Source organism: Peromyscus leucopus, chromosome 14 (assembly GCF_004664715.2).
Source record: "Peromyscus leucopus breed LL Stock chromosome 14, UCI_PerLeu_2.1, whole genome shotgun sequence".
NCBI classification, from domain to species: Eukaryota; Metazoa; Chordata; class Mammalia; order Rodentia; family Cricetidae; genus Peromyscus; species Peromyscus leucopus.
In genome coordinates this window covers 38,293,509-38,310,054 of record NC_051075.1, presented here as the reverse complement: position 1 = coordinate 38,310,054, position 16,546 = coordinate 38,293,509, and the positions used below count along the sequence as shown (strand labels likewise).

The 16,546-nt window shown below is 48.5% G+C and overlaps 1 protein-coding gene across 1 annotated transcript in view; it reads right to left on the bottom strand.

Moving 5' to 3' along the window:
* Frmd6 (FERM domain containing 6) overlaps window positions 1-15,965 on the bottom strand; it is a 240,067-nt gene extending 224,102 nt beyond the window's left edge. Inside the window, exon 1 of the mRNA XM_037210598.1 lies at window positions 15,671-15,965. The gene's annotated coding sequence lies outside the window, so the exon portion shown is untranslated. The remainder of the gene's footprint in view (window positions 1-15,670) is intronic.
* Between the last annotated feature and the right edge of the window lie 581 nt (window positions 15,966-16,546).

Sequence of the window (16,546 nt, the reverse complement as noted above, 5' to 3'; positions counted from 1 at the left end):
TGGGATAATTGGTTTTTGGTTGAGCACCTTTCATCTGAGGATCTCTAAGTACTTTATAAACACTAATTAAATTGCCACAACACACAACATTTAGAATGCGTAATGACTATCTACCAACCCAGTGCTGGCCCAACTCTTTAAAGATGGGGAACTTGAAGGCTGGCATGGCTAGATTTCAGAGACCGGCTTATCACAGAGGCGAGGCCCCAAATTGAGTGCTCCTCGTTTCTAGTCTGTGTGGAGAGAGTCATGCGATCCCTATGCAAATACACACCATGAATTACTATGAGTGGAAAGAGAATAAAATGTCTACATTGTCAACTGTAAAAACTGCAACACTAATGCCACTGTAGACACTTTCTTTTCCATGGAACTTACCATCTTTTTGTTTCAGTTTTCCTCCTGTAAAATGGTAACAGACAGGATCTCCAAATCTCTTACATAGGCCAGTTGTGCGTTCTAAAACCCACAGAAAGCACTTGCGTGTCTCCTGTTAATGACTGCACACCCCCAAATTGAAATCTATCATTTTCCTCTGCGGAGTTTTCATGACTGGGAACGCCTGCTTTCTGTTTTGTTCCCGGATGTTAGCCTCGGAGATGCTCTGTATCAGGCAGCCCCCTTGCAGTAAGACCTCTCCAAGCCCCAGATTCCTCCCAGAGCTGGTAAGAGAATTAACTGAGGGCCATGCTTAGAGCTGCGCTCATCAGAGGACAAACTGATGAACAACGGTTAAAAACGATGCTCAACTTCCCTGAACTTGAGAAGGAAAACCAGCCGAAACACTTTTTCATGTGTAGCTTCCATGTTGCTCTGATTTTGAAAAATTGTATTTTGGAGCATCTCCACTTGGATTATCCTGGGGCTTATTTAAACACACACACACACACACACACACACACACACACACACACACACACACTTGCATATTATTATTATTATTGGTGGCAAATCCTTATTTTGCCTAGCATAATATCCTAGAATATTGTATTCTTTCCCTCATTAAAATTTGTAATTTAGAATCAAGTCTGATGGCAGAAAATAATCGAGAGGGGAAAAAAAAAATCAAAGTCTGACTTTTGAATTTCTCCTATGCCCTGTAAGCTGTCCCCAGAGGCAATTCCAGCAAAGGACTTGCAGAAACATTTAGAATAATGGTGGGCAGCCAGGTGCAGATGTAACTTCCTGGACTTGTTACTAGAATGACACTCCTCATTAATGCTTGACTTAAAAAAAAAAAAAGATGTGTGTGTGTGTGTGTGTGTGTGTGTGTGTGTATGTGTGCGTGTCTGTGTGTGTGTGTGTGTGTGTGTGTGTGTGTGTGTGTCTGTGTGTGTGTCTCCATGTGCATGCATTCCTGCAGAGGTCAACAGGAGTCAAATTTCCTGGAGCTGGAATTACAGGTGGTTGGAAGCCAGCTGACCTGGGTGTTGGGAACCAAACTTGGGTCCCCTGGAAGAGCAGCCCACGCTCTTAACCACTGGAGTCATCTCTGCACCTTGGCTTTTTAAAATGACTTTTTAAAACCTCTATGTCTCAGTCTTTTGAAGTCACATGATGGCTGCCAGCCTCAATTCACAGTTTCAATCAGGAATGGGGGGAAATAAGAGGAGAAACCAGGTCTAAAGAACGGGGTGGGAAGAGAGAAGAAAGGCTTAAGCGCAAGGACAAGTTGAGGCAGGGGAAAATCAAACTGGCTTAGAGACATCACAGGGAAATCAACCTTGTAGGCGAGAGGGTTTAATTATAGCTCGCTCTAAGAGGGAACTCACAGGACTGTTTGTTTTGGGAAGGGGAGAGACTGCCCAGAGTGGGCTGCAATCAACTTTCCAGACAGACTGGTTAATTATTTCTCATCAGTTCTATCTAGTAATGCCTTTTGAAAACTTGGGTCATTTGGGGGAACCAGTTATTTGACTTTTTCCTCCGTGTGTCTTGAACAGTAGCCTACCACGTGTTCCCCATCTTTGCTCTTGACTCCGGCAGGCTCCGGGACAAGCAGGGGCTTGAGAGCGGGGACCTGTGGGAAAGGCCGGGGATGCACGGATGTCTCCGCTGTGAATAGCGATGAGCAGTATGAGAAGGCTCCGTTCCTTTTTCACAGGCCAGGGTTTTCCTTAGGTGCTGGCAGAGTTCCCAGACAATTTGCTCTGGGGACAGACTCGGCTAAACTGCTGCCATTGCCAACTTGGGGCCCCTCTGGATTTATGAGTTTAAGTGCCCAAAAAGGGGTGGAAGAACATCCCCAAAGGCAAGAAGAAGGGGAGGAGGTGGCGCGGCGTCCCACGGGGCAGGATCAGTGTGGGTCGCCCAGCAGGAGACATGGTAGGGACCGCGGAGCAGACTGAGCGCTCTCTAACCCACTTTCTTAAGGCAGTAGCTCTCTTTAGCCACGGGGACAGGACTGAAGGGCTAGGGGGCTGAGGGGCTGAGGGGCACAGAACGTGGCCCTGGGGTCCAGGATGGCGTCCACATGGCCGTACTACAGGGATAGGAATAATGGAAGATGTGATGGTTCTCACGGCTCAGCAAGGGCTGTACCGAGCAGCTTGGAAGGTAGAGCATCCACCCTCAGCACCACGGGAGTCTCCTCGCTTCATGCCGCCGGCCTCACGTCTACGGAATGATGCAGAGGCAATGTGGACCTTCATTTCCTGGACACCCCCAACCCTCTACCTCCAGCACTGTTCATGCAATACCCAGCCTGCCTCTTCTGGCTTCCCCTGGGGTGTGTTTTTCAACAAACACGCGGCGGTACTTCAAATTGAATGGAAATCAGCAGGCTCCCTATGAGCTGGCTTCGTTGGTGGGCAAGGGCATGGGGAAGAAGAGGTCACCAGTGTCAGAAGCTGTTGCCAGCTGCCTCCCTCTGTGGGAGCTCAGCCACACTGATGTCTCTTAGAGAGACTTGATTTTCATTTAGAGTAGAGTTTTGAAAAGATTCATGGTCATGAATTATTCAGGGTCACTAGTTGCTGTGGTCCCCTATGTCTTCCAAATGCCCTCACATGGATCCTTGCCTAGCTAGGGTGTTAGAAATGCTGGGCACCACTACCTTTCTGCTGCCCTAAGTGTCTGCCCCAGCCAGGCTGCCCTGAGGCTACTGCAAAGCTGGGAACCGGAATTCTGTACAGCCGGCCAGGTGGCTCTGACTTATGCTATCTCTGCCTTTTCCCCCTAATAGAAACAGCCTTATAGGCCGGTGCTTCCCCTGTCTCATCCTTCCATCTCTCTCTCTCTCTCTCTCTCTCTCTCTCTCTCTCTCTCTCTCTCTCTCTCTCTCTCTCTCTCTGATTACATAACAAATATTTTGTAGTTTTAGAAAATAAAAGGGTAAAAAATACTACCATCTTGCAATATAATATTGGTAACATTATAGTACATATTTCTTAGGCTTTTTCTATGCTGCTGTTTGAAAGTGAAATCACATATGTTGTGTATTTCCATTTTCTACATCATAGATATTACCCTTCAATGCTTATAAATATAGACCTGCATTATAACTTTTGATGGCTGGCTAATAGTCTGGGGCAAAAAGGAGCTTGGTTTATTTCATCACTTGCCTGTAGTTGGGCTTTGCTTGTGTTACTAGGTTACTGTTGATACAAACTGGACCCTTTGTATAAACACCACTAAATACGGGTTAGATGCTTCTCTTTAGAGGAATTCTTCACAACTGCGTCAAAGGCTGCCACCCTTTTAAAGGCTTTGATGTACCACGTCAAAATTCCTCAGTGCAAACTCCCTGCCAGCATGCAGAGTCCCAACAGGCAACAGCACCCCCTGGTTCTCCCTCCTCCTCAATACGGGCATCAGGAGTCTTCTTCTGCTCCGATAGCCCCGGCACATCACATTCGCTGTTTTCACCCGGTGTTCAGTGTTTTCTTGGCCCCTTTCTGGTATCTTCTACCATCTCCTGGAGCCCTTGTTAGGCTGGTGCTCCCTCCTGCCACAGTAAACACCGATTGAGCTCCTCCTGGGTGCAGGCGCTACTCTAAATATTCTACCTCAGCCCCAGGAGCCACTTTGCGGGAAGTGACTGAGGGGCGGTCCCCGGGGGCTGGAGAGGGAGCTTTGAGGAGTAGAAGACAATTATGTAATGGTAGAGAGTAAAAGAAACGGGAAACCCTAGCTTTGTGGAATGGTAGAGAGGGAGATACATGGGGAAATGTATTGAATGCAGAGAAAAGAGGATCAGCAAAGCCACTAAGGCTTGAGTTTCCAGGGAAGGGAATGGGGCTGATGGCTAGGTTTCTGTTGGAGAAGAGTCCTTCCAAGTGGACGGTAGAGTTTAGACTTTTGCTGTAGCTATAGCAGAGTCCCAGAGGCAGAAGGTGCCTTTGTGTGTGTGTGTGTGTGTGTGTGTGTGTGTGTGTGTGTGTGTGTGAACTTGACATAAACTAGAGTCATCTAGGAAGAAGGAACCTCAGTTGAGAAAACTCCTGCATCCGATTGGTCTGTGGGCAAGTCTATGGGGCACTTTCTTGATTAATTATTGATGTGGGAGGGCCCAGCCCATGGTGGGCAGTGCCAACCTTGGGTGAGCAATACTGGAAGGTATAAGAAAGCAGGCTGAGCAAGCCATGGAGAGCAAGCCAGTAAGTGTGGAGGCCCACACAGGTTTCTTAGTGAGATCTGAGCTTGCTTTAGCCAGCAGAGGATTGCTTGGCCATGTGCATGGTTTCTAGGTGATTGGAAGGGTCTACACTTGGCTGAGGTAGGGTGACATCTTTGATCCGTCCCTTGGCATTCCTATAAAAAGCCCTTTAGAAGAGACAGGAGGTGCCAGTGGATAAGAATCCAGGCCCTCCCGAGGCTATCCTGTGTTTCTATCTGTTTCTCTCCCCTCTATCCTTCTATCTAAATCTCTTAATCCTCACTCAAGAGTTCCCTGGGGTAAAATGTGGGAGCTGGTCTCCCACAAGTAAGCAGCAGTTCTCCATGGCCTCTGCTCGAGTTCCTTTCTCCAGGTTCCTGCCTTGTTCCAGTTCCTGACTTGTGATGGTCTGTGATTGGGGTATGCGTGGCCCTCAGTTAATTCTCTTACCAGCATGTGCAGGGGAATCCCTAAAAAGCGGGTCACAGACTCCTCCCTCTTCTTCTCCCCGACCCCTCTCTCTCCCTGCACACGTCTCCCATAGGCCCAAGCACATTCTCTTCTGTCCCTCCTTCCCTAATAAACTCTGAGAGTGGCTTTTCTCATGCAGTAACAGTGCTGCTTAATGAATAACATCGCCGCCGCCGCCACCGCCGCATAAAAACCAACAGATACAGTTAAGGGAGTAATTGCCACTCGGAATCTGCCGGACGGACGTTCTGCTGCTACATACCACCCTCCACTGGCTGTCATGCCTTAATCCAGGCTGAAGTACTGTATTCCACATGGAGCCTTTGTCCTTGCCCCTGACCTCCGAATTCCTTTCTTCTCTCAGAAGTACCTAGATGGTGGTGAAAAGAGAATGGACCGGCCAGATGTGGTGGCACAGGCCTTTAATCTCAGAACTCAGGAGGCAGAGGCGGGTAGATCTCTGAGTTCGAGGCCAGCCTGGTCTTCAGAGTGAGTTCCAAGACAGCCAGGGCCACACAGAGAAATGTTGCTAGAGTTTTCCTGGTCCTGCCTGGCCCATGGTCAGGACAAATCTCTCTCACCCGCCAGTCCCACAGCCGCTCAGACCCAACCAAGTAAACACAGAGACTTATATTGCTTATACACTGTATGGCCGTGGCAGGCTTCTTGCTATCTAGTTCTTATATCTTAAATTAATCCATTTCTATAAATCTATACCTTGCCACGTGGCTCGTGGCTTACTGGCACTTTACATGTTGCTTCTCATGGTGGCGGCTGGTAGCATCTCCTCTCCTCAGCCTTCCACTTCCCAGAATTCTCTTCTCTACTTGTCCTGTCTATACTTCCTGCCTGGCTACTGGCCAATCAGCATTTTATTTATCAACCAATCAGAGCAATACATTCACAGCATAGAGAACATCCCACAGCAGAGAAACCCTGTCTCAACAAACAAACAAACAAACAAACAAACAAACAAAAAGAGTGGACCAAACATAGCCAACTTATGTAAAAAAAAAATTGAACGTGAGTACTCTAAATTAAATAAATAAGTATTTTTAGCAATTAATGAGAAAAAGAGGCCATGAATTTGAAGGAGCGCAAGGATGGATATGTGGGAGGGTTTGGAGGAGGAAAGGGGAGAGGGAAATGATGTAATTATATTATAATATCAAGAAACAATTAAAAGATAAAAATGTATTGGTTAGCCAGGCGGTGGTGGCATATGCCTTTAATCCCAGCATCCCAGCACTAGGAGGCAGAGGCAGGCGGATCTCTGTGAGCTTGAGGCCAGCCTGGTCTACAGAGTGAGTTCCAGGACAGCCAGAGTGTTACACAGGGAAACACTGTTTTGAAAAGTAAACACAAACAAAAATGTATTGGCTAACATAATGAATTGTCCTTTGCATAGCAAACACTCAGCCCTTGTGGGAGTCCAGCTCCCACTTTTTGAAGAGATCTTAGGGTGGAGGAGAGAGGAATGAGGAAATGATAGATAAAGAGAGACCTAGCCGAGGAAAAGAAACACAGAAACACAGGATAGCTTCAGGAGGGGCTGGGTCAATACCCACCAGCCTCACCCCCCCCCTCTGGAGCTGAGGACTGAGGCAAACCCTCTACCACTGAGATAAATCCCCAACCCCCAGCCCCATCCTTTATTGAAAAGTTTTTTTTTTTTTTTATAATATGCCAAGGGGAGAGGTAAAAGACCTCCCCCTTGCAAGATCAAAGCACACCATACAGCCAAGTGTAGACCCTTCCAAACACCTCGTAAACACCCCCATGGCCAAATCCTCTCCTTATGCAGCCCTGCTGGGTAAAGCAAGCCCAGTCAGATTCTCTGGCCCTGAGTAGCTTCTCACTAGGAAGCCTCTGTGGGTCTCCACAAGCCCTGACTCCGAGAGGGCACTCTGCCTCCTAGCTAGAGTTGTGTCAGCCACCAGCAGCAAGATTCCTGGCTTCAGTCTGAGCCATAGGACCGAGCTTTACTGGAGAACAGGCTCCTGTTATGGTCCTCGAGAAGTCCCCGAAAGACCACCAGTCATGATGCAATCAACAAGAGCGTTTATTATACCACATGAATGTGGGGTCGCTCACCTGACCCAGAGAGGAACTCTGGGTCCTTTCAAGCACAGCTATGGGGAGTTCCTAGAGCAGGTAGGTCACTTTATCTATGATTGGCTGATACACGTGGCAATCATATTAGTATGTTTCTAATTGGTTAAGGCTAGCAGGGGGTGGGCTAAGGCTATAGCTTTTCCATTCTGGGCAAGTCTGGACGAGTCCTAGGTTTGTCCTGATTTGGTTATTACCTGTGGCGGGGAGGGGAAGGGGAGTTGGCCCAGGCTTACATGCCTAGTCTAGTGTCAGGGGTGCTGGTGATTGATTGCCCTTTGCTTGTGAACTGAGGCCTAGTTCTTCACTGAGTTATTAGGGGCCTGTCATGATATGTGCTCAGCCCTCTCAGCTCCCAGCAAGCGGGGAGCCTGAAGAGGAAGGAGATGCGTGGCTGCAGGTGCCGTGGGCTCATCAGCTTTTCAGCTAGCGTTTGTGTGACGCAATTAGGGCAACCGGCAGCCACTGTCTACATTTAAATAGAAACATTGTAAAAACAAATTCGGGCAAGTGCAGTCTGCTCTGCCCCGTGCAACAGCTTAATAAATCTTTATCTAGAAGAATTGCTTTGAGTGTGGTGCTGAAAATGCGGCTGAGTGACAGCTCTCGGCTGCCGTTCTCGGAAGCTGACATCGCGGCTCCCCGGCAGACTGTGACCGTCTACTGTGGTCTGACTCAAAAGGCTCCTTCTATTCCCGTCTCCGCCCTTGTCAGAACTCTCTCTGATGGGCCAGAGGAGAGATGCCCGATGCTACCCGGTACTACTACGGAGAATCCCAAAGAAGTATCGCCCACACAGGCTGCTTCAAAGTAGATGCCTCTGTTTGCGGTCAGCCAGTCGGGAAGGAGTCTCCACAGAGGTTCCACCCAAGCCTAAGTGCTAGTAAGGAAAGCCCTGTTATTTGCATAAGAGTTTGGCTAGAAAGGAAGAAATCTAATTAAGGGGGTTCTTAGCCCCATGATAGACCACACTTTAGCAGGCTGTAATGTCCTCCCTTTTACAAATACGGCTTTAGTTAGGTGAGACTGTGGGCCCCCTAGGATGTGAGCCCCAGTGGAAGGTGTTTGGGACTCACCCAGCCCCCGCTTCATCCAAGTTTTTCCCTTTGCATGCATGCACACTACGTTATATTCTTCCACCTGAATTTCTTTCTTCTTTCATCTGGTACCACCTTCTCCTTTGCTTTCTCTGTCTGCAGGTTGCCTGAGTTCAGGCCCCACCGCCCTCTCTTGATGGCTGTGGGACCTCCGGGGGTTAACCTGTTTCTCTGTGCCTTGTTTCCTCCTCTGGAAAAAGACTGCCTTGAGAAATGAACGAGAGGAAGTCGTTGAAGCTTTTTGCGCATGTTCTGACACCTAACAAGTGCGGGATGAATCTCAGCCGACTTCTTTTAAAAAGGGAAGTCTGACACGCTGTCACACCGCGGAACTTCCGACATAAAATATGGAGAGGAAAATTGGGCACTGGGAACTCAACCCCACTTTCTTCCCTCACTTGCGCGTTAAAGGCAGGTGACCACGTTTCCTATTACAGAAAAGCCACGTGCTCAGCTGTCACTGCGGAGACTCTGAGCAGAGCGAGGCGGTGCAACACGGTGCAACACGCGCTTATCCACCACCGCCTACTGACAGCACAGCCGGGAACTGGTGGGAATGGTCTGGATTGGAAGCCGCCGCCGCAGCACTGGGATTCCAAGTCACACCTCACACCTCAGCGCCTGCTCAACTCTGTTCCCTGTGGGCTGCGGCCAGAGGACCTGTGCGCGCAGCAGCAGCTTATTCGGGTGTCTGTGTCTGGGGCCTTGGGGAGGTTGCGGAGGAGTCGCCCGGGCTAAAAAATGCTCAGCTGTTTTGAGTAACATGCAATGCACCAGTAAGAGAGAGGCCGGAAGACTCTGCAGTGCCGGCCTGTGCTCTGCCCCGCCACACTTTCCCATCGAGTCTAGGCTCGATCATGTGACACACGTGGGCCAATGGGACCAGAACTGCCCGTGGTAGAGTCTTTATAAGTGCTCACACAGCAGGCCTTTCTCCCCACTGGAAAGCGAGGCCCATCTGTCTCAGCTGAACTCAGCCTCCCCAGTGGACCTTCCACCTGAATGCAGCTACGTCATAAGCCTGGGTGAACACAGCAGAGGTTAAACAAGCAACTCACTGTAAATAGTTGCTGTTTTAAGTCACTAAGTGGTATAGTTTGTTGTTCTGTGATTGGCCACTAAGACACAAACCAGTGAATGGGCAGGTGCTGTTGGCTTCAGGGTACATGGTGGGCAGAGGGCGGAACAGAGGAAGAGAAACCCATGTTAGTGAAACAACTAGTGAAAATACCACCTGCCACAATTTACAAAATAATAATAATAAAACTGCATACTAAACCTGTGGGTCTGACTCAAATGGAGACCGATGAGGGCGCAGGACATGCTGTTAGAAGACAAAACTGGTCTTCACATCCATTGCCTGCAGCCACTGAAAGTTCCTCCACGGAAGGAATGACCTCACAGCAACAGTTCTTGGAGGCCGAGGCTGCAAGGCCCTGCTTTACATGAACCTGGACGACTTGGAAAGAGCCACTGAAGCCTGTTCCCAAGACCACCCTGAGCAGCCTAGAGCAGGCTGTCCAATGTGGCAACCATTAGCCCTGGGAAAGCGGGCAGCTGAAATGTGGTCAGTCTAAACTGAGAGGCAGTTAAAGTGGAGAATAAACAGTGGGGCCTTAAAATGCAGTCTACAAACCCACGAAGTATCTTAATCTCTACGTAGATTGCTTGTTGAGACGATACTTTGGACATAGTGATATATATTACTAAAATTTAACCTATTTTCTTTACTGTTTTTTTGTGTTGTTGTTTTAATGTCATGGGGGTTGGGGGTACAGTTCAATGGTGGAGTGCTTGCCTAACAAACACAAAGATCTGGCTTGAATCTCCAGAATAGTGCGCATCTCTCTCTCTCTCTCTCTCTCTCTCTCTCTCTCTCTCTCTCACACACACACACACACACACACACACACACACACACACACAACCCCTGCATGATTGCCACAAGTCTGAGGACAGCCTGAGCTCTACAGCAAGTGTCGTGACCAGCAAAGGTTCAGAGCAGGACCCTGCGCAAAACAAACACGAAACAAAACAAGAGCAAAGGAAAACATAACACTCAGGTCTCCTTCCTTCAAATCTCGGCGGGTCCCTTTACTTGCTTTGCTCCATAGAATACGGTCAAGGTGACATCTAACTTCCAAGGCCAGGCTGCAAGAAGTTCCGTAGTTCCTGCTCTTGTCTAACTGTTGATGCGGCCTGTGACAAAAGGCCAGCTCAGGTATCCAGCAGCCCTGCTCCCTGGCGTGACGCCCTCTTAAACCTGTGACTGATATGATACAGCACACGAGGATGCAGAGGACCAGCAGAAGTGATTAGGGGGTGGTTAACACAATGGACCCTAAGAAACAATACACTGAAGTTGGTTTAGGCCACTGCTGTTTGAGGTGTTTGCTATGCGTCAGCATTTAACCGACACCATCTGTTTACAGAAGTCTCACAGGGCATGGGCACAGCCGTCTGGTGAAGGCACGCTTTGGGATCCTACTTCAGGGGAGACACTTTCACTGTCCCGTTCTCCACACGAGCCTCTCCACATCCTCTCTCTCACATTGTGACAGCTGGCTTCCCTTAGAAGGAGCGAGACTCAGAGGGGGAGACTGACTGACATGGAGGCTCCAACATCATTTATAACGTGACATCAGGACGGACACACCGTCACTTCTGTGTGTTCTTAGTCATAGGCCCACTCGGTAGAACAAGGAAAGGGGCAATGCTGGATGCTAATATCAGGAGGTAGGGGCCCTTAGCGGCCATCTTGAGGATGGCTACCACATAAATCAATAAATCAATGATTATGTCTTACTAGGCTTCATTTCAAGAAATCCAAGGAGGCTACTTTACCCATAACCCATTACTCCTTGGCCCCAGCTTCCTCCTTTGTGATTCATCTATTTCTCAACTCTCCCAGACCTTCCTCCACTCTCTCAACTCCAGTAGGTGTTGACTGTGGCCTTTCAGGTCTTACCACTCTGACAGGAAGAATCACTGCTAGGAACTGCCTTGGTGTCTGTTCTCAGAAGGAGCAGTGACAGAAAGAAAAGCCTTCCGCAATCAGTTCCCCCAATCTTCACACAAATCCAGCTCAATGTAGAACAGCCTAAGACCATGATTGACTAGGTGATTTCCTCTCTGGAGACCATGCCCTCCCAAATGCTTATATGTTTGTATTCTCCCCAACTAGACCTTTATGGTGATTCTTTTGAGGCCGTAGAAGGAAAAGAGGAGCCACAGAGAACAGTACCTTATAGAGAATACCCAAGTTGTCATGAACAGATGTCTGTGGAAACAGGAATGTCAAAGGCCATTCTGATGAGCATTGTAAGTGGACAAAGGTCTCGGCTAACTTGTTCAGTTGCAGCATTTTGTGGAAGTAGGGTTTTGGGGAGACAAAAATGGGTAATTAATTGACTGAAGACCTTGTTGCACTTTTCTGACTATATTCAAATGAAGGAAGAGAGAACTGATTAAAATATGGATTATTACTCTAAGTAGAAGCAAACTAAATTATTTGAAAAACTGTCAGTCTGTCTAGACCATAAAGAATGTAAAGCATGTTTGGGGGATGCAAGAGTGTGGCCCAATACCATAAGGAGAAACCAAGACCGAAACTCCAAGACAATGGAGAATGACCCAGAAGGGCATTCAGGAACCATCATAAATGTAGACCAAATGAACAAATGAAGCAGATAAAGTACAGCACAAATAGTGGGCACATTGCTAAGATTAAGGATGGAAAAATCAAAAGCTACATGAAGAGATTATTGTTCACTAGAATCCAGAAGTGTAAAGCTTTTCATGTGTACACCATTCCCCGGGAAATCAACTGGGTCTGAGATGAGTTAATTCCATGAGACTGGTTGCACTTGACTCTAAATTTTTGCACCTACCAAGTAACTGTCAGGGATCTCTGTGTCAGGGTTGTGCAGCTTAAGTGAGATGAGCCATCTGAGGACACTTCCACTGAGGAGCTGTATAATCAAGGCACCGTAGTAGAGGCAGGTTTGACTCTGAGCTTTGACTCTGATCCTTGCACTCTACCCATCACACTGACTGGCCTAGTTCTAGGCTTCTTGGCCATCAGTCTTCCTGCTCTGCCTGTTTCTATCAGGGTGAAATGCTGCTTTGTATGTAAAGAGTCTAGTGGAGTACATGGCTCACAGTAAGTGTTCAGGTAAGATGAGTCCCCTCTATTTTTTGTTTGTTTCAAATCTCCAGTTTTCTCATTCTTTTAAAAAACAATGTCGCCACAAAGGAAACCCTTTGAAACTTAAAGTTAAGGCAAAATAGCAAAGCTGGTTACATTTTAACTCATTCCAAGTCTCACAATAACATCAGCTTCTAAAGAGTTAGTCTAAGGAGGTGGAGGCTCGGAGCACCGTTCCAGTTAGCCAGAGAACTCTACCCAACGCCTTGGCACCAATGCTACTGAGAGCTCTTCCCTGCCTCTCTCTCTAGCCTCGTGAGACAGAAATCCACATTCCAGAAGGCTTGGATGTGGGTTGAAAGCATGAAGGGGTTCAGGAGGTGAGAGCGCTCCCCGTGAGTGAGCCTAGGCCATCACTAGGAACACATGGAGTCAAATGGTAAGCAGCCCAGAGGCTTCTCGAACTCTTCATGGGAATCATCTCTGGGAGTTGCTAGGAGTGGTAAGTAGAAGTTGATAGAGCAGAGTCCCGGGGCCTTCGCAGGGTTAAGTATACAAGCTGAAAGTCAAGAGAAGGGAAAAGCAGGCACAGAAAACCTGACATTTAAAGGCTGAAGCCTGTCTCCAGAAATACCAGCCCTGGGCAAGCAGTAACCCCCATCCTGAAGAACCCATGCGGGCCTTCAGCAGCAAGCAAAGAGCAGACTGCGCAGCGCTTCTTCATCAGTGGGGACCAAGATAAATGTCAGCTGTCAGGCCTCAAAGGCAGGCATGGCAGACCACTGCAGAGAGGAGTCACCCCGGGCTGTGGAGCGAGTCCTTTGGTCTCCCTGGTGGCCACTGGCAGACCTTTTCTGAGGCTTCATGGAAGACAAAGGAGCCGAGGAGGCTGGAATAGCATCATCCTCTGTCCTTCCTCAGGAGTGTGCACTGTGTCCTGGGCCAGTCTCGGGCTCAGCTCATCTGTCTCTGTCCTCACAGGCTGTAGTGCAGGCTCTCCAGCGCCGCTTCAGTCTGACCTTGACCATGAGCATGTCTGTCTGTCTGTCTGTCTATCTTTCTTTTCCTTCCTTCCTTCCTTCCTTCCTTTCTTATCTGTCTGTCTTTTCTTCCTTCTCTCTCTCTCTCTCTCTTCCTTCCTTTCCTCCTTCCTTCCTTCTCTTTCTTTTTCTTTTCACAGAGTGGGGTATTGGTAGTCCTCACCTCACAAGCGTATTGTAAAGCATATACTAGATCAGGGACGCACAGCCTTTGGCAAGTACCGGCTGAAAGAGCCTGTGCTCAGCATGAGCTGGAGACAGTGATGGCCAATGACACAGTCAGGACTTTCCAGAGCCGGGAATGACACAGCAAAGCTATCGGGGAGAAATGAGAAGGAAGGGTGCATGCTAGGAACAATGCCGTGGTCACGGCTATCAGCCTTGTCTCTGGGTCTGCAGCAGAGCAGCTGCAGACCAGTGCCAGCCTCCAGGGGCAGGGATGGCCCGGGACTAGAACAAAGGAAGATCCAGTCAGTCCAGAAGCATTCAGGCATGTCCCCAAGTGGGGAAGAAAAACCCCGGGAGACACCAGGAAAGAACCCTCTGGAGGAAAGAGGTATCCTCACCCTCAAAGGGTCTGGGAGAACAGGGCAGAGCCGTCCCCTGCCTTGTACGTCCTCACAGACGAGCAATGTTCTTTCCTGGGAAACATGGAGCTCCCAGCAGTAGGTAAATCCCATAGCAGAGCACTGACTGTTACTAGGCCACCCAGAACTGGACCTTAAGGAAGCTTGGGCCAAGCAGGGAAGCCTGGGAGTTGCTATTTTCATCAGACACCGTTCCTAACTGGAGAGTGCAGCGGGCTTTCCCGCCACAGCCAAACCAAAACTCCAGCCGCGCTTTGGTTGGTCGCAGCAGTAAGAGGTAGGTAAAGGCCACCGAAGAGGAGAAGCAGAAGGACTGATATAGACGAATGGGTGTGCAGATACACAGTTGAGGGTTTAATCCCAGGGCCTAAAACCCAGGAGGCACTGGTTGACATTCACAGAAAAGGTAGTTAAAGAAACCCAGGGTCCCTTTGCACGTCATCCGTGTGCAGGGGCAAATGCTGATGTCTGCACCATCCCGATTTTGGTATGTGTGCTGCCAAAGTGAGCACCCAGCATCTATCACGGCCCTCTCTGCCAGGTATCTCTTCTCTCCATCCCCATCCGGCTCTCCCCCAACGGCCAGGATCAGTGACTGCAAAGCTGTGATGTAATGACATGATTCTTAAATGTCTTATCTGAGAGATGATTGCCTGGGTGCTGACTCCCAAACTTACTTAGTTTTCTTCTGCAAAAGTGGACCTAAAAATTCTCACGAATTCCATTTTGTTCTTCTCCACATTCCCTTCATTACTTCCGCCTACCAGCCATGCATCGTATTTTACTTTTACAGCGCTCGGGATCTGATTAGGACAAGCCTCGCAATAGCTCATCATATTTGTTTTATGGCCTCCCATCTGGTTTTACTAAGTTACATTCCTTATAAAGAAATGCACAAACCCAAAACGCATAGATATCTCTTGTGACCCTGAAGGCTGAGCCTGCAAGTGATGCTAATGTAACCATCACCTACTTAATGTTTCTCAGACTCTCAGAGTCCTTTCCAAGGACATATAGCAGTGTCTTACAAGAAGCCATTGTGAAGCCGGGCCATGGTGGCACACGCCTTTAATCCCAGCACTTGGGAAGCAGAGGCAGGCGGATCTTTGTGAGTTCGAGGCCAGCCTGGTCTACAGAGTGAGATCCAGGAAAGGCGCAAAGCTACACAGAGAAACCCTGTCTCAAAAAACCAAAAAAAAAAAAGAAGAAGAAGCCATTGTGAGGCTTTTATAAAACCATGCCTTCCATGGAGCCTGTCTTCTGCTCAGATCAGCATCTGTGATTTGGGAGTGTTCTTCACAATGGTGCGTGTGTCCGCAGACAGGGCACACACACCAACATACACATGAGGGAAGTTCAGAAACACTCGCATTCGAATGTGAGCTCCTTCCTCTCTTGCCTGCTGTGGCTATAACAACTCTCCAGGGGAGACTCACGGCACAGTGCTCTCCGCAGCATAACCCGCCTTCCCATTAGCTGCGGCTTCTCAGTCAGAAGCCAAAGCCCTTATCTTCTCTGGTCACCTTCCTGTACCCCCACACTGGTACTTGGGATCCAGTCTATCTTCAGACTATAGTTCATGCAAAGCAAAACATAAGAACAACCGCTTTTTTTCCTACCTGCTCCAGGAGCCCCCAGGAGTCTGGCTGCTGCTCAGAACCCGTCAGACACCAGGGTGAGTTCTTCAGTTCCCTTCCCTGGAACCAGAACCTGAGAAGACTTCCAGTTGCTATGAGCAAGCAGACTGTAAGCTTCTAGTCAGTTCCTTCTCCTCCTTCCCCATGGCTTATTGAGCGCCAGAGTGAAGGACTCAAGAAAAAAAAAAAGTTTAGAAAGATAGGGATTGAATTTGGGGGGAGGGAGAGGAAAAACCAGGGCTTTCAAGGCAAGGGTTAGTTCACCCAGCACCCTTCCTCCGAGGAGGAAATCCCTCCTTTCCCGGCTTTGATTTCTCATAGAAGACCTGCCACTCTATTACTCACGTAATTGCTGCATTGCCCCTTTGCAAACTGCAGACATGCTTTTTGGGCAGGCCTCCAGATTTTTCATGCATGCCTCTACCTGTCCATGGGGATATCACTGGGCCTGGGAAAGTTGAGAGAGCAACACGCCACCTGAAAGGGAAGACCTAGACCAGTCTATTAATCAAACTGTAGCATAAAAAATAGACCCCAGAAGGATAGAGGGCTGGTGTGAGCTTCTCCACACACAGGGCATCCACCTCACTCATTGGGATCACCAGACTATGGCTCGGAGTCCTTCCAAGTAGATAGGCAGGCTACACTTCGTCAAGCTTTGACTCGTTTCCCCAAAGAGCAGAGGAGTAGTGGGAATTACTCTCACAGAAGGAATGTGGTTTTCTTACTCTGGGCAGCCAATGCAGGAGAGTCAAAGATGACAGATGAACTCTTAGTTTCTTTAAGTCAAGTAGGGTGGAATACGTCGTTAAAGACAACATTCAAAGATAAGGCAGACATTATGGAGGCTCCGCGCCT